At 37.7% G+C, this 22,319-nt stretch overlaps 23 non-coding genes across 23 annotated transcripts; all 23 read right to left on the reverse strand.

Moving 5' to 3' along the window:
• Positions 1-134: 134 nt before the first annotated feature.
• On the reverse strand, positions 135-217 carry TRNAL-UAA (transfer RNA leucine (anticodon UAA)). The gene has a single exon. It is a non-coding gene; the product is annotated as a tRNA-Leu (tRNA).
• Positions 218-1,457: 1,240 nt separating this feature from the next.
• Positions 1,458-1,540, reverse strand: TRNAL-UAA (transfer RNA leucine (anticodon UAA)). Its single transcript has one exon. It is a non-coding gene; the product is annotated as a tRNA-Leu (tRNA).
• Positions 1,541-3,913: 2,373 nt separating this feature from the next.
• On the reverse strand, positions 3,914-3,996 carry TRNAL-UAA (transfer RNA leucine (anticodon UAA)). Its single transcript has one exon. It is a non-coding gene; the product is annotated as a tRNA-Leu (tRNA).
• Positions 3,997-4,188: 192 nt separating this feature from the next.
• Positions 4,189-4,271, reverse strand: TRNAL-UAA (transfer RNA leucine (anticodon UAA)). Its single transcript has one exon. It is a non-coding gene; the product is annotated as a tRNA-Leu (tRNA).
• Positions 4,272-5,993: 1,722 nt separating this feature from the next.
• Positions 5,994-6,076, reverse strand: TRNAL-UAA (transfer RNA leucine (anticodon UAA)). The gene has a single exon. It is a non-coding gene; the product is annotated as a tRNA-Leu (tRNA).
• Positions 6,077-6,268: 192 nt separating this feature from the next.
• TRNAL-UAA (transfer RNA leucine (anticodon UAA)) lies at positions 6,269-6,351 on the reverse strand. The gene has a single exon. It is a non-coding gene; the product is annotated as a tRNA-Leu (tRNA).
• Positions 6,352-8,362: 2,011 nt separating this feature from the next.
• Positions 8,363-8,445, reverse strand: TRNAL-UAA (transfer RNA leucine (anticodon UAA)). The gene has a single exon. It is a non-coding gene; the product is annotated as a tRNA-Leu (tRNA).
• A 192-nt stretch (positions 8,446-8,637) lies between these two features.
• TRNAL-UAA (transfer RNA leucine (anticodon UAA)) lies at positions 8,638-8,720 on the reverse strand. The gene has a single exon. It is a non-coding gene; the product is annotated as a tRNA-Leu (tRNA).
• A 757-nt stretch (positions 8,721-9,477) lies between these two features.
• Positions 9,478-9,560, reverse strand: TRNAL-UAA (transfer RNA leucine (anticodon UAA)). Its single transcript has one exon. It is a non-coding gene; the product is annotated as a tRNA-Leu (tRNA).
• Positions 9,561-9,752: 192 nt separating this feature from the next.
• TRNAL-UAA (transfer RNA leucine (anticodon UAA)) lies at positions 9,753-9,835 on the reverse strand. The gene has a single exon. It is a non-coding gene; the product is annotated as a tRNA-Leu (tRNA).
• A 965-nt stretch (positions 9,836-10,800) lies between these two features.
• Positions 10,801-10,883, reverse strand: TRNAL-UAA (transfer RNA leucine (anticodon UAA)). Its single transcript has one exon. It is a non-coding gene; the product is annotated as a tRNA-Leu (tRNA).
• Positions 10,884-12,123: 1,240 nt separating this feature from the next.
• Positions 12,124-12,206, reverse strand: TRNAL-UAA (transfer RNA leucine (anticodon UAA)). The gene has a single exon. It is a non-coding gene; the product is annotated as a tRNA-Leu (tRNA).
• A 192-nt stretch (positions 12,207-12,398) lies between these two features.
• TRNAL-UAA (transfer RNA leucine (anticodon UAA)) lies at positions 12,399-12,481 on the reverse strand. Its single transcript has one exon. It is a non-coding gene; the product is annotated as a tRNA-Leu (tRNA).
• A 965-nt stretch (positions 12,482-13,446) lies between these two features.
• On the reverse strand, positions 13,447-13,529 carry TRNAL-UAA (transfer RNA leucine (anticodon UAA)). Its single transcript has one exon. It is a non-coding gene; the product is annotated as a tRNA-Leu (tRNA).
• A 1,240-nt stretch (positions 13,530-14,769) lies between these two features.
• TRNAL-UAA (transfer RNA leucine (anticodon UAA)) lies at positions 14,770-14,852 on the reverse strand. Its single transcript has one exon. It is a non-coding gene; the product is annotated as a tRNA-Leu (tRNA).
• Positions 14,853-15,044: 192 nt separating this feature from the next.
• TRNAL-UAA (transfer RNA leucine (anticodon UAA)) lies at positions 15,045-15,127 on the reverse strand. Its single transcript has one exon. It is a non-coding gene; the product is annotated as a tRNA-Leu (tRNA).
• A 1,229-nt stretch (positions 15,128-16,356) lies between these two features.
• Positions 16,357-16,439, reverse strand: TRNAL-UAA (transfer RNA leucine (anticodon UAA)). Its single transcript has one exon. It is a non-coding gene; the product is annotated as a tRNA-Leu (tRNA).
• Positions 16,440-17,403: 964 nt separating this feature from the next.
• Positions 17,404-17,486, reverse strand: TRNAL-UAA (transfer RNA leucine (anticodon UAA)). The gene has a single exon. It is a non-coding gene; the product is annotated as a tRNA-Leu (tRNA).
• Positions 17,487-17,678: 192 nt separating this feature from the next.
• Positions 17,679-17,761, reverse strand: TRNAL-UAA (transfer RNA leucine (anticodon UAA)). The gene has a single exon. It is a non-coding gene; the product is annotated as a tRNA-Leu (tRNA).
• A 1,032-nt stretch (positions 17,762-18,793) lies between these two features.
• On the reverse strand, positions 18,794-18,876 carry TRNAL-UAA (transfer RNA leucine (anticodon UAA)). Its single transcript has one exon. It is a non-coding gene; the product is annotated as a tRNA-Leu (tRNA).
• Positions 18,877-20,598: 1,722 nt separating this feature from the next.
• TRNAL-UAA (transfer RNA leucine (anticodon UAA)) lies at positions 20,599-20,681 on the reverse strand. Its single transcript has one exon. It is a non-coding gene; the product is annotated as a tRNA-Leu (tRNA).
• A 192-nt stretch (positions 20,682-20,873) lies between these two features.
• Positions 20,874-20,956, reverse strand: TRNAL-UAA (transfer RNA leucine (anticodon UAA)). The gene has a single exon. It is a non-coding gene; the product is annotated as a tRNA-Leu (tRNA).
• Positions 20,957-22,195: 1,239 nt separating this feature from the next.
• Positions 22,196-22,278, reverse strand: TRNAL-UAA (transfer RNA leucine (anticodon UAA)). Its single transcript has one exon. It is a non-coding gene; the product is annotated as a tRNA-Leu (tRNA).
• Between the last annotated feature and the right edge of the window lie 41 nt (positions 22,279-22,319).

Raw genomic sequence — 22,319 nt, forward strand, 5'->3', positions numbered from 1 at the left:
TTTAAACGCTTGTCATAAGAACATATATGAAAGGAGTAGAATTAGGGTTATTCTAAGAGATGGAATGTTTACTAAGATCTTACATGTTTACTCAGAGCCTGCTCCTCTATGGTAAACACCACATTTAAAACTCATACCAGGAGTGGGGTTCACACCCACGCGGATACATATCCATTGGATCTTAAGTCCAATGCCTTAACCACTCGTCCATCCTGGTGGACTGTTTGAGTTATTTTGCATCATTGTGACTGAGATTTATACTTTGAATGTAAAATAGTTGTTAGAGGATATTTGAAGTGGAAGATTACTTTGGTTATTACAGAAGATCAACTGGATGCCAAGATGATGCAAGTTACTCAGAGAACATTCTTCTTTGGAACACTTTGGAGAATGCCAAGGTTAAAACTCAAACCAGGAGTGGGGTTCGAACCCACGCGGATACATATCCATTGGAACTTAAGTCCAACGCCTCAACCACTCGGTCATGCTGGTGACCTGTTTGAGTTAATTTGCATCATTGTGACTGAGATTTATACTTTGAATGTAAAATAGTTGTAAGAGGATATTTGAAGTCGAAGATTACTATGGTTATTACAGAAGATTAACTGGATGCCAAGATCATTCAAGTTAATGGGGTCAGTGCTACCGTCTTTTGTTGTGGCTCATTGATTCCATTTTATTCCTTTCATTAAGTGTTGTACACAAACATTCCACAAAGAACCACTGTTAACCACAGAGTTGTTTGGAAACATCATAGTATGGTCAGAGATTTCCTGGGTAAAAACAGAGATTAGTTTTTGGATACCTTCAAAATATTTTTAAAAGGGTGCGGAAGAGCACCAATAGTAATTTATTGGCCCATCACTTTCAATACTTTGCTCGTATTTTTCTAATCCAGCCAAACCTCTCCGGAAAACAGCATATTTAAAAAAGACCACTAGATTATGCTATTGAAAGACTTTGTGGGAGATTTATCAAAGTTGTCTATTTCCCACATAGATACCTTGGATATCTTCAAAATATTTTTAAAAGGGGGCAGAAGAGCACCAATTGTAATTAATTGGTCCATCCCTTTCAAAACTTTGCTCATATTTTTCTAATCCAGCCAAACCTCTCTGCAAAACAGCATCTTTAAAAAAAGACCACTAGGTTATGCTATGGAGAGACTTTGTGGGAGATTTATCAAAGTTGTCTATTTCCCACATCAATATAGACCAACCTACATTGGGTTAGGCCGGTCTAATGTGAGCTTAATTTATCAAAAGTCTCAGTGCTCTGGATAAATTCTGCGCACAGACTTCGGCATCTATGGTTTGTACAGTATTTAAACGCTTGTCATAAGAACATATATGAAAGGAGTAGAATTAGGGTTATTCTAAGAGATGGAATGTTTACTAAGATCTTACATGTTTACTCAGAGCCTGCTCCTCTATGGTAAACACCACATTTAAAACTCATACCAGGAGTGGGGTTCACACCCACGCGGATACATATCCATTGGATCTTAAGTCCAATGCCTTAACCACTCGTCCATCCTGGTGGACTGTTTGAGTTATTTTGCTTCATTGTGACTGAGATTTATACTTTGAATGTAAAATAGTTGTTAGAGGATATTTGAAGTGGAAGATTACTTTGGTTATTACAGAGTAATAAAGTATTCAAAGTATAAATCTCAGTCACAATGATGCAATGCACAAGGATATTTGAAGTCGAAGATTACTATGGTTATTACAGAAGATCAACTGGATGTCAAGATGATTCAAGTTAATGGGGTCAGTGCTACCGTCTTTTGTTGTGGCTCATTGATTCCATTTTATGCCTTTCATTAAGTGTTGTACACAAACATTCCACAAAGAACCACTGTTAACCACAGAGTTGTTTGGAAACATCATAGTATGGTCAGAGATTTCCTGGGTAAAAACAGAGATTAGTTTTTGGATACCTTCAAAATATTTTTAAAATTGTGCGGAAGAGCACCAATAGTAATTAATTGGCCCATCACTTTCAATACTTTGCTCGTATTTTTCTAATCCAGCCAAACCTCTCCGGAAAACAGCATCTTTAAAAAGACCACTAGATTATGCTATTGAAAGACTTTGTGGGAGATTTATCAAAGTTGTCTATTTCCCACATAGATACCTTGGATATCTTCAAAATATTTTTAAAAGGGGGCAGAAGAGCACCAATTGTAATTAATTGGCCCATCCCTTTCAAAACTTTGCTCATATTTTTCTAATCCAGCAAAAACCTCTCTGCAAAACAGCATCTTTAAAAAAGACCACTAGGTTATGCTATGGAGAGACTTTGTGGGAGATTTATCAAAGTTGTCTATTTCCCACATCAATATAGACCAACCTACAATGGGTTAGGCCGGTCTAATGTGCGCTTAATTTATCAAAAGTCTCAGTGCTCTGGATAAATTCTGCGCACAGACTTCGGCATCTATGGTTTGTACAGTATTTAAACGCTTGTCATAAGAACATATATGAAAGGAGTAGAATTAAGGTTATTCTAAGAGATGGAATGTTTACTAAGATCTTACATGTTTACTCAGAGCCTGCTCCTCTATGGTAAACACCACGTTTAAAACTCATAGCAGGAGTGGGATCGAACCCACGCAGATACATATCCATTGGATATTAAGTCCAACGCCTTAACCACTCAGCCATCCTGGTGGACTATTTGAGTTATTTTGCATCATTGTGACTGAGATTTATACTTATTCTTTAAAATAGTTGTTAGAGGATATTTAAAGTGGAAGATTACTTTGGTTATTACAGAAGATCAACTGGATGCCAAGATGATGCAAGTTACTCAGAGAACATTCTTCTTTGGAACACTTTGGAGAATGCCAAGGTTAAAACTCATACCAGGAGTGGGGTTCGAACCCACGCGGATACATATCCATTGGATCTTAAATTCAACGCCTCAACCACTCGGTCATGCTGGTGAACTGTTTGAGTTAATTTGCATCATTGTGACTGAGATTTATACTTTGAATGTAAAATAGTTGTAAGAGGATATTTGAAGTCGAAGATTACTATGGTTATTACAGAAGATCAACTGGATGCCAAGATGATTCAATTAATGGGGTCAGTGCTACCGTCTTTTGTTGTGGCTCATTGATTCCATTTTATTCCTTTCATTAAGTGTTGTACACAAACATTCCACAAAGAACCACTGTTAACCACAGAGTTGTTTGGAAACATCATAGTATGGTCAGAGATTTCCTGGGTAAAAACAGAGATTAGTTTTTGGATACCTTCAAAATATTTTTAAAAGGGTGCGGAAGAGCACCAATAGTAATTAATTGGCCCATCACTTTCAATACTTTGCTTGTATTTTTCTAATCCAGCCAAACCTCTCCGGAAAACAGCATCTTTAAAAAAGACCACTAGATTATGCTATTGAAAGACTTTGTGGGAGATTTATCAAAGTTGTCTATTTCCCACATAGATACCTTGGATATCTTCAAAATATTTTTAAAAGGGGGCAGAAGAGCACCAATTGTAATTAATTGGCCCATCCCTTTCAAAACTTTGCTCATATTTTTCTAATCCAGCCAAACCTCTCTGCAAAACAGCATCTTTAAAAAAGACCACTAGGTTATACTATGGAGAGACTTTGTGGGAGATTTATCAAAGTTGTCTATTTCCCACATCAATATAGACCAACCTACAGTGGGTTAGGCCGGTCTAATGTGCGCTTCATTTATCAAAAGTCTCAGTGCTCTGGATAAATTCTGCGCACAGACTTCGGCATCTATGGTTTGTACAGTATTTAAACGTTTGTCATAAGAACATATATGAAAGGAGTAGAATTAGGGTTATTCTAAGAGATGGAATGTTTACTAAGATCTTACATGTTTACTCAGAGCCTGCTCCTCTATGGTAAACACCACATTTAAAACTCATACCAGGAGTGGGGTTCGAACCCACGCAGATACATATCCATTGGATCTTAAGGCCAACGCCTTAACCACTCGGCCATCCTGGTGGACTATTTGAGTTTTTTTTCATCATTGTGACTGAGATTTATACTTTGAATGTAAAATAGTTGTTGGAGGATATTTGAAGTGGAACACTACTTTGATTATTACAGAAGATCAACTGGATGCCAAGATGATGCAAGTTACTCAGAGAACATTCTTCTTTGGAACACTTTGGTGAATGCCAAGGTTAAAACTCATACCAGGAGTGGGGTTCGAACCCACGCGGATACATATCCATTGGATCTTAAGTCCAACGCCTTAACCACTCGGCCATCCTGGTAAACTGTTTGAGTCAATTTGCATCATTGTGACTGAGATTTATACTTTGAATGTAAAATAGTTGTAAGAGGATATTTGAAGTCGAAGATTACTATGGTTATTACAGAAGATCAACTGGATGCCAAGATGATTCAAGTTAATGGGGTCAGTGCGACCGTCTTTTGTTGTGGCTCATTGATTCCATTTTATTCCTTTCATTAAGTGTTGTACACAAACATTCCACAAAGAACCACTGTTAACCACAGAGTTGTTTGGAAACATCATAGTATGGTCAGAGATTTCCTGGGTAAAAACAGAGATTAGTTTTTGGATACATATCCATTGGAACTGAAGTCCAACGCCTCAACCACTCGGTCATGCTGGTGCTGGTTATGCTATGGAGAGACTTTGTGGGAGATTTATCAAAGTTGTCTATTTCCCACATCAATATAGACCAACCTACAGTGGGTTAGGCCGGTCTAATGTGCGCTTAATTTATCAAAAGTCTCAGTGCTCTGGATAAATTCTGCGCACAGACTTCGGCATCTATGGTTTGTACAGTATTTAAACGCTTGTCATAAGAACATATATGAAAGGAGTAGAATTAGGGTTATTCTAAGAGATGGAATGTTTACTAAGATCATACATGTTTACTCAGAGCCTGCTCCTCTATGGTAAACACCACATTTAAAACTCATACCAGGAGTGGGGTTCACACCCACGCAGATACATATCCATTGGATCTTAAGTCCAATGCCTTAACCACTCGTCCATCCTGGTGGACTGTTTGAGTTATTTTGCATCATTGTGACTGAGATGTATACTTTGAATGTAAAATAGTTGTAAGAGGATATTTGAAGTCGAAGATTACTATGGTTATTACAGAAGATCAACTGGATGCCAAGATGATTCAAGTTAATGGGGTCAGTGCTACCGTCTTTTGTTGTGGCTCATTGATTCCATTTTATTCCTTTCATTAAGTGTTGTACACAAACATTCCACAAAGAACCACTGTTAACCACAGAGTTGTTTGGAAACATCATAGTATGGTCAGAGATTTCCTGGGTAAAAACAGAGATTAGTTTTTGGATACCTTCAAAATATTTTTAAAAGGGTGCGGAAGAGCACCAATAGTAATTAATTGGCCCATCCCTTTCAAAACTTTGCTCATATTTTTCTAATCAAGCCAAACCTCTCCGGAAAACAGCATCTTTAAAAAAGACCACTAGGTTATGTTATGGAGAGACTTTGTGGGAGATTTATCAAAGTTGTCTATTTCCCACATAGATACCTTGGATATCTTCAAAATATTTTTAAAAGGGGGCAGAAGAGCACCAATTGTAATTAATTGGCCCATCCCTTTCAAAACTTTGCTCATATTTTTCTAATCCAGCCAAACCTCTCTGCAAAACAGCATCTTTAAAAAAGACCACTAGGTTATGCTATGGAGAGACTTTGTGGGAGATTTATCAAAGTTGTCTATTTCCCACATCAATATAGACCAACCTACATTGGGTAAGGCCGGTCTAATGTGAGCTTAATTTATCAAAAGTCTCAGTGCTCTGGATAAATTCTGCGCACAGACTTCGGCATCTATGGTTTGTACAGTATTTAAACGCTTGTCATAAGAACATATATGAAAGGAGTAGAATTAGGGTTATTCTAAGAGATGGAATGTTTACTAAGATCTTACATGTTTACTCAGAGCCTGCTCCTCTATGGTAAACACCACATTTAAAACTCATACCAGGAGTGGGGTTCACACCCACGCGGATACATATCCATTGGATCTTAAGTCCAATGCCTTAACCACTCGTCCATCCTGGTGGACTGCTTGAGTTATTTTGCTTCATTGTGACTGAGATTTATACTTTGAATGTAAAATAGTTGTTAGAGGATATTTGAAGTGGAAGATTACTTTGGTTATTACAGAAGATCAACTGGATGCCAAGATGATGCAAGTTACTCAGAGAACATTCTTCTTTGGAACACTTTGGAGAATGCCAAGGTTAAAACTCATACCAGGAGTGGGGTTCGAACCCACGCGGATACATATCCATTGGATCTTAAGTCCAACGCCTTAACCACTCGGCCATCCTGGTGAACTGTTTGAGTTAATTTGCATCATTGTGACTGAGATTTATACTTTGAATGTAAAATAGTTGTAAGAGGATATTTGAAGTCGAAGATTACTATGGTTATTACAGAAGATCAACTGGATGCCAAGATGATTCAAGTTAATGGGGTCAGTGCTACCGTCTTTTGTTGTGGCTCATTGATTCCATTTTATTCCTTTCATTAAGTGTTGTACACAAACATTCCACAAAGAACCACTGTTAACCACAGAGTTGTTTGGAAACATCATAGTATGGTCAGAGATTTCCTGGGTAAAAACAGAGATTAGTTTTTGGATACCTTCAAAATATTTTTAAAAGGGTGGGAAAGAGCACCAATAGTAATTAATTGGACCATCACTTTCAATACTTTGCTTCTATTTTTCTAATCCAGCCAAACCTCTCCGGAAAACAGCATCTTTAAAAAAGACCACTAGATTATGCTATTGAAAGACTATGTGGGAGATTTATCAAAGTTGTCTATTTCCCACATAGATACCTTTGATATCTTCAAAATATTTTTAAAAGGGGGCAGAAGAGCACCAATTGTAATTAATTGGCCCATCCCTTTCAAAACTTTGCTCATATTTTTCTAATCCAGCCAAACCTTTCTGCAAAACAGCATCTTTAAAAAAGACCACTAGGTTATGCTATGGAGAGACTTTGTGGGAGATTTATCAAAGTTGTCTATTTACCACATCAATATAGACCAACCTACAGTGGGTTAGGCCGGTCTAATGTGCGCTTAATTTATCAAAAGTCTCAGTGCTCTGGATAAATTCTGCGCACAGACTTCGGCATCTATGGTTTGTACAGTATTTAAACGCTTGTCATAAGAACATATATGAAAGGAGTAGAATTAGGGTTATTCTAAGAGATGGAATGTTTACTAAGATCTTACATGTTTACTCAGAGCCTGCTCCTCTATGGTAAACACCACATTTAAAACTCATACCAGAAGTGGGGTTCGAACCCACGCTGATACATATCCAATGGATCTTAAGTCAAATGCCTTAACCACTCGTCCATCCTGGTGGACTGTTTGAGTTATTTTGCTTCATTGTGACTGAGATTTATACTTTGAATGTAAAATAGTTGTTAGAGGATATTTGAAGTGGAAGATTACTTTGGTTATTACAGAAGATCAACTGGATGCCAAGATGATTCAAGTTAATGGGGTCAGTGCTACCGTCTTTTGTTGTGGCTCATTGATTCCATTTTATTCCTTTCATTACGTGTTGTACACAAACATTCCACAAAGAACCACTGTTAACCACAGAGTTGTTTGGAAACATCATAGTATGGTCAGAGATTTCCTGGGTAAAAACAGAGATTAGTTTTTGGATACCTTCAAAATATTTTTAAAAGGGTGCGGAAGAGCACCAATAGTAATTAATTGGCCCATCACTTTCAATACTTTGCTCGTATTTTTCTAATCCAGCCAAACCTCTCCGGAAAACAGCATCTTTAAAAAAGACCACTAGATTATGCTATTGAAAGACTTTGTGGGAGATTTATCAAAGTTGTCTATTTCCCACATAGATACCTTGGATATCTTCAAAATATTTTTAAAAGGGGGCAGAAGAGCACCAATTGTAATTAATTGGCCCATCCCTTTCAAAACTTTGCTCATATTTTTCTAATCCAGCCAAACCTCTCTGCAAAACAGCATCTTTAAAAAAGACCACTAGGTTATGCTATGGAGAGACTTTGTGGGAGATTTATCAAAGTTGTCTATTTCCCACATCAATATAGACGAACCTACAGTGGGTTAGGCCGGTCTAATGTGCGCTTCATTTATCAAAAGTCTCAGTGCTCTGGATAAATTCTGCGCACAGACTTCGGCATCTATGGTTTGTACAGTATTTAAACGCTTGTCATAAGAACATATATGAAAGGAGTAGAATTAGGGTTATTCTAAGAGATGGAATGTTTACTAAGATCTTACATGTTTACTCAGAGCCTGCTCCTCTATGGTAAACACCACATTTAAAACTCATACCAGGAGTGGGGTTCGAACCCACGCGGATACATATCCATTGGATCTTAAGTCCAACGCCTTAACCACTCGGCCATCCTGGTGGACTGTTTGAGTTATTTTGCATCATTGTGACTGAGATTTATACTTTGAATGTAAAATAGTTGTTAGAGGATATTTGAAGTGGAAGATTACTTTGGTTATTACAGAAGATCCACTGGATGCCAAGATGATGCAAGTTACTCAGAGAACATTCTTCTTTGGAACACTTTGGAGAATGCCAAGGTTAAAAGTCATACCAGGAGTGGGGTTCGAACCCACGCGGATACATATCCATTGGATCTTAAGTCCAACGCCTTAACCACTCGGCCATCCTGGTAAACTGTTTGAGTTAATTTGCATCATTGTGACTGAGATTTATACTTTGAATGTAAAATAGTTGTAAGAGGATATTTGAAGTCGAAGATTACTATGGTTATTACAGAAGATCAACTGGATGCCAAGATGATTCAAGTTAATGGGGTCAGTGCTACCGTCTTTTGTTGTGGCTCATTGATTCCATTTTATTCCTTTCATTAAGTGTTGTACACAAACATTCCACAAAGAACCACTGTTAACCACAGAGTTGTTTGGAAACATCATAGTATGGTCAGAGATTTCCTGGGTAAAAACAGAAATTAGTTTTTGGATACCTTCAAAATATTTTTAAAAGGGTGCGGAAGAGCACCAATAGTAATTAATTGGCCCATCCCTTTCAAAACTTTGCTCATATTTTTCTAATCAAGCCAAACCTCTCTGGAAAACAGCATCTTTAAAAAAGACCACTAGGTTAAGTTATGGAGAGACTTTGTGGGAGATTTATCAAAGTTGTCTATTTCCCACATCAATATAGACCAACCTACAGTGGGTTAGGCCGGTCTAATGTGCGCTTAATTTATCAAATGTCTCAGTGCTCTGGATAAATTCTGCGCACAGACTTCGGCATCTATGGTTTGTACAGTATTTAAACGCTTGTCATAAGAACATATATGAAAGGAGTAGAATTAGGGATATTCTAAGAGATGGAATGTTTACTAAGATCTTACATGTTTACTCAGAGCCTGCTCCTCTATGGTAAACACCACATTTAAAACTCATACCAGGAGTGGGGTTCACACCCACGCGGATACATATCCATTGGATCTTAAGTCCAATGCCTTAACCACTCGTCCATCCTGGTGGACTGTTTGAGTTATTTTGCATCATTGTGACTGAGATTTATACTTTGAATGTAAAATATTTGTTAGAGGATATTTGAAGTGGAAGATTACTTTGGTTATTACAGAAAATCAACTGGATGCCAAGATGATGCAAGTTACTCAGAGAAAATTCTTCTTTGGAACACTTTGGAGAATGCCAAGGTTAAAACTCATACCAGGAGTGGGGTTCGAACCCACGCGGCTACATATCCATTGGATCTTAAGTCCAACGCCTTAACCACTCGGCCATCCTGGTGAACTGTTTGAGTTAATTTGCATCATTGTGACTGAGATTTATACTTTGAATGTAAAATAGTTGTAAGAGGATATTTGAAGTCGAAGATTACTATGGTTATTACAAAAGATCAACTGGATGCCAAGATGATTCAAGTTAATGGGGTCAGTGCTACCGTCTTTTGTTGTGGCTCATTGATTCGATTTTATTCCTTTCATTAAGTGTTGTACACAAACATTCCACAAAGAACCACTGTTAACCACAGAGTTGTTTGGAAACATCATAGTATGGTCAGAGATTTCCTGGGTAAAAACAGAGATTAGTTTTTGGATACCTTCAAAATATTTTTAAAAGGGTGCGGAAGAGCACCAATAGTAATTAATTGGCCCATCACTTTCAATACTTTGCTCGTATTTTTCTAATCCAGCCAAACCTCTCCGGAAAACAGCATCTTTAAAAAAGACCACTAGATTATGCTATTGAAAGACTTTGTGGGAGATTTATCAAAGTTGTCTATTTCCCACATAGATACCTTGGATATCTTCAAAATATTTTTAAAAGGGGGCAGAAGAGCACCAATTGTAATTAATTGGCCCATCCCTTTCAAAACTTTGCTCATATTTTTCTAATCCAGCCAAACCTCTCTGCAAAACAGCATCTTTAAAAAAAGACCACTAGGTTATGCTATGGATAGACTTTGTGGGAGATTTATCAAAGTTGTCTATTTCCCACATCAATATAGACCAACCTACAGTGGGTTAGGCCGGTCTAATGTGCGCTTAATTTATCAAAAGTCTCAGTGCTCTGGATAAATTCTGCGCACAGACTTCGGCATCTATGGTTTGTACAGTATTTAAACGCTTGTCATAAGAACATATATGAAAGGAGTAGAATTAGGGTTATTCTAAGAGATGGAATGTTTACTAAGATCTTACATGTTTACTCAGAGCCTGCTCCTCTATGGTAAACACCACATTTAAAACTCATACCAGGAGTGGGGTTCACACCCACGCGGATACATATCCATTGGATCTTAAGTCCAATGCCTTAACCACTCGTCCATCCTGGTGGACTGTTTGAGTTATTTTGCATCATTGTGACTGAGATTTATACTTTGAATGTAAAATAGTTGTTAGAGGATATTTGAAGTGGAAGATTACTTTGGTTATTACAGAAGATCAACTGGATGCCAAGATGATGCAAGTTACTCAGAGAACATTCTTCTTTGGAACACTTTGGAGAATGCCAAGGTTAAAACTCAAACCAGGAGTGGGGTTCGAACCCACGCGGATACATATCCATTGGAACTTAAGTCCAACGCCTCAACCACTCGGTCATGCTGGTGACCTGTTTGAGTTAATTTGCATCATTGTGACTGAGATTTATACTTTGAATGTAAAATAGTTGTAAGAGGATATTTGAAGTCGAAGATTACTATGGTTATTACAGAAGATTAACTGGATGCCAAGATCATTCAAGTTAATGGGGTCAGTGCTACCGTCTTTTGTTGTGGCTCATTGATTCCATTTTATTCCTTTCATTAAGTGTTGTACACAAACATTCCACAAAGAACCACTGTTAACCACAGAGTTGTTTGGAAACATCATAGTATGGTCAGAGATTTCCTGGGTAAAAACAGAGATTAGTTTTTGGATACCTTCAAAATATTTTTAAAAGGGTGCGGAAGAGCACCAATAGTAATTTATTGGCCCATCACTTTCAATACTTTGCTCGTATTTTTCTAATCCAGCCAAACCTCTCCGGAAAACAGCATATTTAAAAAAGACCACTAGATTATGCTATTGAAAGACTTTGTGGGAGATTTATCAAAGTTGTCTATTTCCCACATAGATACCTTGGATATCTTCAAAATATTTTTAAAAGGGGGCAGAAGAGCACCAATTGTAATTAATTGGTCCATCCCTTTCAAAACTTTGCTCATATTTTTCTAATCCAGCCAAACCTCTCTGCAAAACAGCATCTTTAAAAAAAGACCACTAGGTTATGCTATGGAGAGACTTTGTGGGAGATTTATCAAAGTTGTCTATTTCCCACATCAATATAGACCAACCTACATTGGGTTAGGCCGGTCTAATGTGAGCTTAATTTATCAAAAGTCTCAGTGCTCTGGATAAATTCTGCGCACAGACTTCGGCATCTATGGTTTGTACAGTATTTAAACGCTTGTCATAAGAACATATATGAAAGGAGTAGAATTAGGGTTATTCTAAGAGATGGAATGTTTACTAAGATCTTACATGTTTACTCAGAGCCTGCTCCTCTATGGTAAACACCACATTTAAAACTCATACCAGGAGTGGGGTTCACACCCACGCGGATACATATCCATTGGATCTTAAGTCCAATGCCTTAACCACTCGTCCATCCTGGTGGACTGTTTGAGTTATTTTGCTTCATTGTGACTGAGATTTATACTTTGAATGTAAAATAGTTGTTAGAGGATATTTGAAGTGGAAGATTACTTTGGTTATTACAGAAGATCAACTGGATGCCAAGATGATGCAAGTTACTCAGAGAACATTCTTCTTTGGAACACTTTGGAGAATGCCAAGGTTAAAACTCATACCAGGAGTGGGGTTCGAACCCACGCGGATACATATCCATTGGATCTTAAGTCCAACGCCTTAACCACTCGGCCATCCTGGTGAACTGTTTGAGTTAATTTGCATCATTGTGACTGAGATTTATACTTTGAATGTAAAATAGTTGTAAGAGGATATTTGAAGTCGAAGATTACTATGGTTATTACAGAAGATCAACTGGATGCCAAGATGATTCAAGTTAATGGGGTCAGTGCTACCGTCTTTTGTTGTGGCTCATTGATTCCATTTTATTCCTTTCATTAAGTGTTGTACACAAACATTCCACAAAGAACCACTGTTAACCACAGAGTTGTTTGGAAACATCATAGTATGGTCAGAGATTTCCTGGGTAAAAACAGAGATTAGTTTTTGGATACCTTCAAAATATTTTTAAAAGGGTGCGGAAGAGCACCAATAGTAATTAATTGGCCCATCACTTTCAATACTTTGCTCGTATTTTTCTAATCCAGCCAAACCTCTCCGGAAAACAACATCTTTAAAAAAGACCACTAGATTATGCTATTGAAAGACTTTGTGGGAGATTTATCAAAGTTGTCTATTTCCCACATAGATACCTTGGATATCTTCAAAATATTTTTAAAAGGGGGCAGAAGAGCACCAATTGTAATTAATTGGCCCATCCCTTTCAAAACTTTGCTCATATTTTTCTAATCCAGCCAAACCTCTCTGCAAAACAGCATCTTTAAAAAAAGACCACTAGGTTATGCTATGGATAGACTTTGTGGGAGATTTATCAAAGTTGTCTATTTCCCACATCAATATAGACCAACCTACAGTGGGTTAGGCCGGTCTAATGTGCGCTTAATTTATCAAAAGTCTCAGTGCTCTGGATAAATTCTGCGCACAGACTTCGGCATCTATGGTTTGTACAGTATTTAAACGCTTGTCATAAGAACATATATGAAAGGAGTAGAATTAGGGTTATTCTAAGAGATGGAATGTTTACTAAGATCTTACATGTTTACTCAGAGCCTGCTCCTCTATGGTAAACACCACATTTAAAACTCATACCAGGAGTGGGGTTCACACCCACGCGGATACATATCCATTGGATCTTAAGTCCAATGCCTTAACCACTCGTCCATCCTGGTGGACTGTTTGAGTTATTTTGCATCATTGTGACTGAGATTTATACTTTGAATGTAAAATAGTTGTTAGAGGATATTTGAAGTGGAAGATTACTTTGGTTATTACAGAAGATCAACTGGATGCCAAGATGATGCAAGTTACTCAGAGAACATTCTTCTTTGGAACACTTTGGAGAATGCCAAGGTTAAAACTCAAACCAGGAGTGGGGTTCGAACCCACGCGGATACATATCCATTGGAACTTAAGTCCAACGCCTCAACCACTCGGTCATGCTGGTGACCTGTTTGAGTTAATTTGCATCATTGTGACTGAGATTTATACTTTGAATGTAAAATAGTTGTAAGAGGATATTTGAAGTCGAAGATTACTATGGTTATTACAGAAGATTAACTGGATGCCAAGATCATTCAAGTTAATGGGGTCAGTGCTACCGTCTTTTGTTGTGGCTCATTGATTCCATTTTATTCCTTTCATTAAGTGTTGTACACAAACATTCCACAAAGAACCACTGTTAACCACAGAGTTGTTTGGAAACATCATAGTATGGTCAGAGATTTCCTGGGTAAAAACAGAGATTAGTTTTTGGATACCTTCAAAATATTTTTAAAAGGGTGCGGAAGAGCACCAATAGTAATTTATTGGCCCATCACTTTCAATACTTTGCTCGTATTTTTCTAATCCAGCCAAACCTCTCCGGAAAACAGCATATTTAAAAAAGACCACTAGATTATGCTATTGAAAGACTTTGTGGGAGATTTATCAAAGTTGTCTATTTCCCACATAGATACCTTGGATATCTTCAAAATATTTTTAAAAGGGGGCAGAAGAGCACCAATTGTAATTAATTGGTCCATCCCTTTCAAAACTTTGCTCATATTTTTCTAATCCAGCCAAACCTCTCTGCAAAACAGCATCTTTAAAAAAAGACCACTAGGTTATGCTATGGAGAGACTTTGTGGGAGATTTATCAAAGTTGTCTATTTCCCACATCAATATAGACCAACCTACATTGGGTTAGGCCAGTCTAATGTGAGCTTAATTTATCAAAAGTCTCAGTGCTCTGGATAAATTCTGCGCACAGACTTCGGCATCTATGGTTTGTACAGTATTTAAACGCTTGTCATAAGAACATATATGAAAGGAGTAGAATTAGGGTTATTCTAAGAGATGGAATGTTTACTAAGATCTTACATGTTTACTCAGAGCCTGCTCCTCTATGGTAAACACCACATTTAAAACTCATACCAGGAGTGGGGTTCACACCCACGCGGATACATATCCATTGGATCTTAAGTCCAATGCCTTAACCACTCGTCCATCCTGGTGGACTGTTTGAGTTATTTTGCTTCATTGTGACTGAGATTTATACTTTGAATGTAAAATAGTTGTTAGAGGATATTTGAAGTGGAAGATTACTTTGGTTATTACAGAAGATCAACTGGATGCCAAGATGATGCAAGTTACTCAGAGAACATTCTTCTTTGGAACACTTTGGAGAATGCCAAGGTTAAAACTCATACCAGGAGTGGGGTTCGAACCCACGCGGATACATATCCATTGGATCTTAAGTCCAACGCCTTAACCACTCGGCCATCCTGGTGAACTGTTTGAGTTAATTTGCATCATTGTGACTGAGATTTATACTTTGAATGTAAAATAGTTGTAAGAGGATATTTGAAGTCGAAGATTACTATGGTTATTACAGAAGATCAACTGGATGCCAAGATGATTCAAGTTAATGGGGTCAGTGCTACCGTCTTTTGTTGTGGCTCATTGATTCCATTTTATTCCTTTCATTAAGTGTTGTACACAAACATTCCACAAAGAACCACTGTTAACCACAGAGTTGTTTGGAAACATCATAGTATGGTCAGAGATTTCCTGGGTAAAAACAGAGATTAGTTTTTGGATACCTTCAAAATATTTTTAAAAGGGTGCGAAAGAGCACCAATAGTAATTAATTGGACCATCACTTTCAATACTTTGCTTCTATTTTTCTAATCCAGCCAAACCTCTCCGGAAAACAGCATCTTTAAAAAAGACCACTAGATTATGCTATTGAAAGACTATGTGGGAGATTTATCAAAGTTGTCTATTTCCCACATAGATACCTTGGATATCTTCAAAATATTTTTAAAAGGGGGCAGAAGAGCACCAATTGTAATTAATTGGCCCATCCCTTTCAAAACTTTGCTCATATTTTTCTAATCCAGCTAAACCTCTCTGCAAAACAGCATCTTTAAAAAAGACCACTATGGAGAGACTTTGTGGGAGATTTATCAAAGTTGTCTATTTCCCACATCAATATAGACCAACCTACAGTGGGTTAGGCCGGTCTAATGTGCGCTTAATTTATCAAAAGTCTCAGTGCTCTGGATAAATTCTGCGCACAGACTTCGGCATCTATGGTTTGTACAGTATTTAAACGCTTGTCATAAGAACATATATGAAAGGAGTAGAATTAGGGTTATTCTAAGAGATGGAATGTTTACTAAGATCTTACATGTTTACTCAGAGCCTGCTCCTCTATGGTAAACACCACATTTAAAACTCATACCAGGAGTGGGGTTCGAACCCACGCTGATACATATCCAATGGATCTTAAGTCAAATGCCTTAACCACTCGTCCATCCTGGTGGACTGTTTGAGTTATTTTGCATCTTTGTGAATGAGATTTATACTTTGAATGTAAAATAGTTGTTAGAGGATATTTGAAGTGGAAGATTACTTTGGTTATTACAGAAGATCAACTGGATGCCAAGATGATGCAAGTTACTCAGAGAACATTCTTCTTTGGAACACTTTGGAGAATGCCAAGGTTAAAACTCATACCAGGAGTGGGGTTCAAACCCACGCGGATACATATCCATTAGATCTTAAGTCCAACGCCTTAACCACTCGGCCATCCTGGTGAACTGTTTGAGCTAATTTGCATCATTGTGACTGAGATGTATACTTTGAATGTAAAATAGTTGTAAGAGGATATTTGAAGTCGAAGATTACTATGGTTATTACAGAAGATCAACTGGATGCCAAGATGATTCAAGTTAATGGGGTCAGTGCTACCGTCTTTTGTTGTGGCTCATTGATTCCATTTTATTCCTTTCATTAAGTGTTGTACACAAACATTCCACAAAGAACCACTGTTAACCACAGAGTTGTTTGGAAACATCATAGTATGGTCAGAGATTTCCTGGGTAAAAACAGAGATTAGTTTTTGGATACCTTCAAAATATTTTTAAAAGGGTGCGGAAGAGCACCAATAGTAATTAATTGGACCATCACTTTCAATACTTTGCTCGTATTTTTCTAATCCAGCCAAACCTCTCCGGAAAACAGCATCTTTAAAAAAGACCACTAGATTATGCTATTGAAAGACTTTGTGGGAGATTTATCAAAGTTGTCTATTTCCCACATAGATACCTTGGATATCTTCAAAATATTTTTAAAAGGGGGCAGAAGAGCACCAATTGTAATTAATTGGCCCATCCCTTTCAAAACTTTGCTCATATTTTTCTAATCCAGCCAAACCTCTCTGCAAAACAGCATCTTTAAAAAAGACCACTAGGTTATGCTATGGAGAGACTTTGTGGGAGATTTATCAAAGTTGTCTATTTCCCACATCAATATAGACCAACCTACAGTGGGTTAGGCCGGTCTAATGTGCGCTTAATTTATCAAAAGTCTCAGTGCTCTGGATAAATTCTGCGCACAGACTTCGGCATCTATGGTTTGTACAGTATTTAAACGCTTGTCATAAGAACATATATGAAAGGAGTAGAATTAGGGTTATTCTAAGAGATGGAATGTTTACTAAGATCTTACATGTTTACTCAGAGCATGCTCCTCTATGGTAAACACCACATTTAAAACTCATACCAGGAGTGGGGTTCACACCCACGCGGATACATATCCATTGGATCTTAAGTCCAATGCCTTAACCACTCGGCCATCCTGGTGGACTGTTTGAGTTATTTTGCATCATTGTGACTGAGATTTATACTTTGAATGTAAAATAGTTGTTAGAGGATATTTGAAGTGGAAGATTACTTTGGTTATTACAGAAGATCCACTGGATGCCAAGATGATGCAAGTTACTCAGAGAACATTCTTCTTTGGAACACTTTGGAGAATGCCAAGGTTAAAACTCATACCAGGAGTGGGGTTCGAACCCACGCGGATACATATCCATTGGATCTTAAGTCCAACGCCTTAACCACTCGGCCATCCTGGTAAACTGTTTGAGTTAAGTTGCATCATTGTGACTGAGATGTATACTTTGAATGTAAAATAGTTGTAAGAGGATATTTGAAGTCGAAGATTACTATGGTTATTACAGAAGATCAACTGGATGCCAAGATGATTCAAGTTAATGGGGTCAGTGCTACCGTCTTTTGTTGTGGCTCATTGATTCCATTTTATTCCTTTCATTAAGTGTTGTACACAAACATTCCACAAAGAACCACTGTTAACCACAGAGTTGTTTGGAAACATCATAGTATGGTCAGAGATTTCCTGGGTAAAAACAGAGATTAGTTTTTGGATACCTTCAAAATATTTTTAAAAGGGGGCAGAAGAGCACCAATTGTAATTAATTGGCCCATCCCTTTCAAAACTTTGCTCATATTTTTCTAATCCAGCCAAACCTCTCTGCAAAACAGCATCTTTAAAAAAGACCACTAGGTTATGCTATGGAGAGACTTTGTGGGAGATTTATCAAAGTTGTCTATTTCCCACATCAATATAGACCAACCTACAGTGGGTTAGGCCGGTCTAATGTGCGCTTAATTTATCAAAAGTCTCAGTGCTCTGGATAAATTCTGCGCACAGACTTCGGCATCTATGGTTTGTACAGTATTTAAACGCTTGTCATAAGAACATATATGAAAGGAGTAGAATTAGGGTTATTCTAAGAGATGGAATGTTTACTAAGATCTTACATGTTTACTCAGAGCCTGCTCCTCTATGGTAAACACCACATTTAAAACTCATACCAGGAGTGGGGTTCGAACCCACGCTGATACATATCCAATGGATCTTAAGTCAAATGCCTTAACCACTCGTCCATCCTGGTGGACTGTTTGAGTTATTTTGCATCATTGTGACTGAGATTTATACTTTGAATGTAAAATAGTTGTAAGAGGATATTTGAAGTGGAAGATTACTTTGGTTATTACAGAAGATCAACTGGATGCCAAGATGATGCAAGTTACTCAGAGAACATTCTTCTTTGGAACACTTTGGAGAATGCCAAGGTTAAAACTCAAACCAGGAGTGGGGTTCGAACCCACGCGGATACATATCCATTGGATCTTAAGTCCAACGCCTTAACCACTCGGCCATCCTGGTGAACTGTTTGAGTTAATTTGCATCATTGTGACTGAGATTTATACTTTGAATGTAAAATAGTTGTAAGAGGACAATTGAAGTCGAAGATTACTATGGTTATTACAGAAGATCAACTGGATGCCAAGATGATTCAAGTTAATGGGGTCAGTGCTACCGTCTTTTGTTGTGGCTCATTGATTCCATTTTATTCCTTTCATTAAGTGTTGTACACAAACATTCCACAAAGAACCACTGTTAACCACAGAGTTGTTTGGAAACATCATAGTATGGTCAGAGATTTCCTGGGTAAAAACAGAGATTAGTTTTTGGATACATATCCATTGGAACTGAAGTCCAACGCCTCAACCACTCGGTCATGCTGGTGCTGGTTATGCTATGGAGAGACTTTGTGGGAGATTTATCAAAGTTGTCTATTTCCCACATCAATATAGACCAACCTACAGTGGGTTAGGCCGGTCTAATGTGCGCTTAATTTATCAAAAGTCTCAGTGCTCTGGATAAATTCTGCGCACAGACTTCGGCATCTATGGTTTGTACAGTATTTAAACGCTTGTCATAAGAACATATATGAAAGGAGTAGAATTAGGGTTATTCTAAGAGATGGAATGTTTACTAAGATCATACATGTTTACTCAGAGCCTGCTCCTCTATGGTAAACACCACATTTAAAACTCATACCAGGAGTGGGGTTCACACCCACGCAGATACATATCCATTGGATCTTAAGTCCAATGCCTTAACCACTCGTCCATCCTGGTGGACTGTTTGAGTTATTTTGCATCATTGTGACTGAGATGTATACTTTGAATGTAAAATAGTTGTAAGAGGATATTTGAAGTCGAAGATTACTATGGTTATTACAGAAGATCAACTGGATGCCAAGATGATTCAAGTTAATGGGGTCAGTGCTACCGTCTTTTGTTGTGGCTCATTGATTCCATTTTATTCCTTTCATTAAGTGTTGTACACAAACATTCCACAAAGAACCACTGTTAACCACAGAGTTGTTTGGAAACATCATAGTATGGTCAGAGATTTCCTGGGTAAAAACAGAGATTAGTTTTTGGATACCTTCAAAATATTTTTAAAAGGGTGCGGAAGAGCACCAATAGTAATTAATTGGCCCATCCCTTTCAAAACTTTGCTCATATTTTTCTAATCAAGCCAAACCTCTCCGGAAAACAGCATCTTTAAAAAAGACCACTAGGTTATGTTATGGAGAGACTTTGTGGGAGATTTATCAAAGTTGTCTATTTCCCACATAGATACCTTGGATATCTTCAAAATATTTTTAAAAGGGGGCAGAAGAGCACCAATTGTAATTAATTGGCCCATCCCTTTCAAAACTTTGCTCATATTTTTCTAATCCAGCCAAACCTCTCTGCAAAACAGCATCTTTAAAAAAGACCACTAGGTTATGCTATGGAGAGACTTTGTGGGAGATTTATCAAAGTTGTCTATTTCCCACATCAATATAGACCAACCTACATTGGGTAAGGCCGGTCTAATGTGAGCTTAATTTATCAAAAGTCTCAGTGCTCTGGATAAATTCTGCGCACAGACTTCGGCATCTATGGTTTGTACAGTATTTAAACGCTTGTCATAAGAACATATATGAAAGGAGTAGAATTAGGGTTATTCTAAGAGATGGAATGTTTACTAAGATCTTACATGTTTACTCAGAGCCTGCTCCTCTATGGTAAACACCACATTTAAAACTCATACCAGGAGTGGGGTTCACACCCACGCGGATACATATCCATTGGATCTTAAGTCCAATGCCTTAACCACTCGTCCATCCTGGTGGACTGCTTGAGTTATTTTGCTTCATTGTGACTGAGATTTATACTTTGAATGTAAAATAGTTGTTAGAGGATATTTGAAGTGGAAGATTACTTTGGTTATTACAGAAGATCAACTGGATGCCAAGATGATGCAAGTTACTCAGAGAACATTCTTCTTTGGAACACTTTGGAGAATGCCAAGGTTAAAACTCATACCAGGAGTGGGGTTCGAACCCACGCGGATACATATCCATTGGATCTTAAGTCCAACGCCTTAACCACTCGGCCATCCTGGTGAACTGTTTGAGTTAATTTGCATCATTGTGACTGAGATTTATACTTTGAATGTAAAATAGTTGTAAGAGGATATTTGAAGTCGAAGATTACTATGGTTATTACAGAAGATCAACTGGATGCCAAGATGATTCAAGTTAATGGGGTCAGTGCTACCGTCTTTTGTTGTGGCTCATTGATTCCATTTTATTCCTTTCATTAAGTGTTGTACACAAACATTCCACAAAGAACCACTGTTAACCACAGAGTTGTTTGGAAACATCATAGTATGGTCAGAGATTTCCTGGGTAAAAACAGAGATTAGTTTTTGGATACCTTCAAAATATTTTTAAAAGGGTGCGAAAGAGCACCAATAGTAATTAATTGGACCATCACTTTCAATACTTTGCTTCTATTTTTCTAATCCAGCCAAACCTCTCCGGAAAACAGCATCTTTAAAAAAGACCACTAGATTATGCTATTGAAAGACTATGTGGGAGATTTATCAAAGTTGTCTATTTCCCACATAGATACCTTTGATATCTTCAAAATATTTTTAAAAGGGGGCAGAAGAGCACCAATTGTAATTAATTGGCCCATCCCTTTCAAAACTTTGCTCATATTTTTCTAATCCAGCCAAACCTTTCTGCAAAACAGCATCTTTAAAAAAGACCACTAGGTTATGCTATGGAGAGACTTTGTGGGAGATTTATCAAAGTTGTCTATTTACCACATCAATATAGACCAACCTACAGTGGGTTAGGCCGGTCTAATGTGCGCTTAATTTATCAAAAGTCTCAGTGCTCTGGATAAATTCTGCGCACAGACTTCGGCATCTATGGTTTGTACAGTATTTAAACGCTTGTCATAAGAACATATATGAAAGGAGTAGAATTAGGGTTATTCTAAGAGATGGAATGTTTACTAAGATCTTACATGTTTACTCAGAGCCTGCTCCTCTATGGTAAACACCACATTTAAAACTCATACCAGAAGTGGGGTTCGAACCCACGCTGATACATATCCAATGGATCTTAAGTCAAATGCCTTAACCACTCGTCCATCCTGGTGGACTGTTTGAGTTATTTTGCATCATTGTGAATGAGATTTATACTTTGAATGTAAAATAGTTGTTAGAGGATATTTGAAGTGGAAGATTACTTTGGTTATTACAGAAGATCAACTGGATGCCAAGATGATGCAAGTTACTCAGAGAACATTCTTCTTTGGAACACTTTGGAGAATGCCAAGGTTAAAACTCATACCAGGAGTGGGGTTCAAACCCACACGGATACATATCCATTGGATCTTAAGTCCAACGCCTTAACCACTCGGCCATCCTGGTGAACTGTTTGAGCTAATTTGCATCATTGTGACTGAGATGTA

Source organism: Hyla sarda, chromosome 3 (genome assembly GCF_029499605.1).
Source record: "Hyla sarda isolate aHylSar1 chromosome 3, aHylSar1.hap1, whole genome shotgun sequence".
Taxonomy (NCBI): Eukaryota; Metazoa; Chordata; class Amphibia; order Anura; family Hylidae; genus Hyla; species Hyla sarda.